We start from the raw sequence: 2,971 nt of genomic DNA on the forward strand, positions 1-2,971 counted from the left end.
GCATATTTTATAAAGGAGGCAGCAAGAGACCAAGGTCTTAAAGGGTATACGGGTTAAATTGTAGCCTCCCAAAAGACATATCCACTCAGAACCTGTGGATGTGACCTTATTTGGAGAAAGGGACTTTGTAGATGTAATTAAGGCTCTCAAGATGAAAGCTCCCAGGATTTAGGATGGGCCCTAAATCCAATGACAGGTGTCCTTATATGACAAAGGCAGAGGGAGATTTGAGACTCGGAGACACAGAGAGAAGAAGGCCACGCATGCGAAGACAGGCAGAGATTGGCAGTCCCAAGCCAAGGAATGACAAGGGCTGCCAGCAGCCTGCAGCAGCTAAGAGAGAGGTATGGAGTGGATTGCCCCTCAGAGCTGCCAGACAGAACCAGGCCCACTGACATCTTGATCGTGGACTTGTAAGAATACGTTTCTGTTGTTTTAAGCCACCTGGGGTGTGGTAATTTGTTACGGCAGCCCTAGGTAACTAACACAAAGAATACGTGAGAATGGCTGTGAAACAACAGCTCAAGCAAAGACACTGAGGTGGAAAAACACAAAGGCTTAGGTTTATTGCCTTTGGTTTGTCTGAAGCATAAGGATCCTGAAATGGAATGTGTTGTTTAAGACACGGATCATATTATGGAGAGCTTTGAGTGCCAGGTTAGGAAATGTAGGTACTATTTGATGATCAATGATGAATTTGTTGAGTTGTGTGTTCAGAAAACGAAGGTGTCTCTGAGCCAACAGGAGGTAATATGGGCCTGAATTAGGGCAGGGACAGTGGAATGAAGAGAAGTGTTAAAAGAAAAACTTCAGCTGAATTGAATTTAAAGGAGTTTCATTGAACAATGAACCGTTCATGAATTGGGCAGCCCCCAGAATCAGCAGACTCAGAGAGACTCGAGGGATGCCTGGTGGTCAGAACAAATTTATAGACACAAAAAAGGGAAGTGAAGTAAAGAAATCGGAAGTGAGGTACAGAAACAGCTGGATTGGTTACAGGTTGGCATTTGCCTTCTTTGAAGAGTTTGAACACTCACCAGTCTGAGTGACTGAAGCATGGCTGCCGGGATTGGCCAAGAGTCAGCTATGTTACAGACAGACACATACTCCTAAATTTGGTTCTCAATTTCGTCTACCTATTAAGCTAGGTTACAGTTCATCCACAGGGACTCAAATATAGAAGTATGGGGTCCTTCTCGGGTCATATTTAGTTTGCTTTAACAGAAGGGACAGAGAGGAATCGTCTTGCAGGAATCAAAGAGACTTGGCAATCAATAGATTCTTGATCTAACTTGCTAAGTAGCTTGATTCATGTTTTACCTGCTGTTGTTTACATGTGTTTGTCTTCTGGGCTGCATAACACCCACACTCTAAATGAGCTACCCCAAGTCATTTGGCTGCCTGTCAACTAGGATTATTGGCTTTTTCTGGCTTCCTGGTAATTAATCTGTGTTCTAGGTTGAGGACTTTTCTTTCTCTGCCTCTATTCCTCTTATGTAAGCTAAACCTTTGGAAATTGTTTCAATACCCCATGTCTCCTTCCTTTGGTACCTGAGCTGGGGGCAGGAGGCAGGGTTTCAGGGCAGCTATGCTGGCCTCACTCCAGCATCCTATTACAGATCCTGTCTCAACACTTTATGTTGAGTGTGGTATAGAGGAGGCCTTGATTAAGCTGTGACATCTCAGACAGATGTGAACCTTAGGGCCATGTAAAGAAGTTGGACATTACCAATGTGCTGGAGACCTTGAATGTGCTCTGAGGCTTCAAGCCTTATTAGCATCATATTCTGTTTTTCAGTTTCCCCAAATCACACTGACTCCTTTGATCTGGCTTTCTAATATTAGACTAGTGGGAAGAAGAAGAACCAGTGTTTACCCAGGGCTTACTCAGTGGCCAGATATGGTGTGAGGTGCTTTATATATATTACTTCATTTAATCTTTATATCAGAAGTATGAGGCAGGTGCTATTATCCTCATTTTACAGATGAGGAAATTGAAGTTCAAAGCAATTAAGTCACTGCACAAGGTCACACAAGGAGTAGAGCTGCCAAGATACAACCTTGGGATTTTCTCAGATATCACACCACCTCTTATCCAGAGTATACACATTTTTTTTTTTTTTTTTTTGCAGTGTTACTAAGGTGGCAGAATTCAGTTTTTGGCATATAGGCAGGATTTGGCTGGTGCATGCTGGGTTTTGACTTTGTGCCATGATTTTATACAATCATTTTCCCTGTGGTCCCTCCTATAGCACATGCCCTGACCTAGCACTTCCTGGACATCAGCTTCAAGAATGTTTGAGAACTTTCCAGGCTGATGAACTTGTGCTGTTTTCTGAAGGAACAAGAGCACGTTTTAGCCTCATGTGGAAGTTTTCTGGTTGCATGTCTAGGTTTGGTTGAATTGGAAAGAGTGAATAAAATGAATCCTCATATATAACCTGATCTCTACATTGGTCTTGGAAAAGAAATGACTTTGGTACAGTAACTGTGGGTAGTACTGCCTGCAAAACCTGTGATGTTAGGGCCTCTGTTCATACCCTCTAATCTCTAAACCCAGGCCAAATCCTTAAGAACCAAGCCAACTGTCCTTGGTTCATGCTGTTTTTGTCCCATCTTCCACCTGCTCAACCCCAGAGTGCATTTCTCCCTTCTTTCTGCAATCGTGAGTCTAAACTTTGTTCATGGCTCTGCTCCAGCTCATTTCCTCCATTAAGCCTCTCCCAACCAGCTTTCCTTTTCTGAATTCCTGCAGTCAGTTTGCTCATATGATGCTCTTCCTAGCTCTCTGATTCTGGGTCTGTGTATTATCTCTTTAACTGACTGTAGCCTCTTAAAGTGAGGAGTGCAGTCTTCCTTCTGACCCCAAGGTGCCTGGCATAGTGCTGGGCATGCCATGGGGGCATCAATTATTGATTGAGGTCTACTTTTCCAATTCCTGCTCTCAGAAAAGATAGTAGAATGGAAGGGC

This window comes from Macaca fascicularis, chromosome 7 (assembly GCF_037993035.2).
Source record: "Macaca fascicularis isolate 582-1 chromosome 7, T2T-MFA8v1.1".
In the NCBI taxonomy this organism is placed as follows: domain Eukaryota; kingdom Metazoa; phylum Chordata; class Mammalia; order Primates; family Cercopithecidae; genus Macaca; species Macaca fascicularis.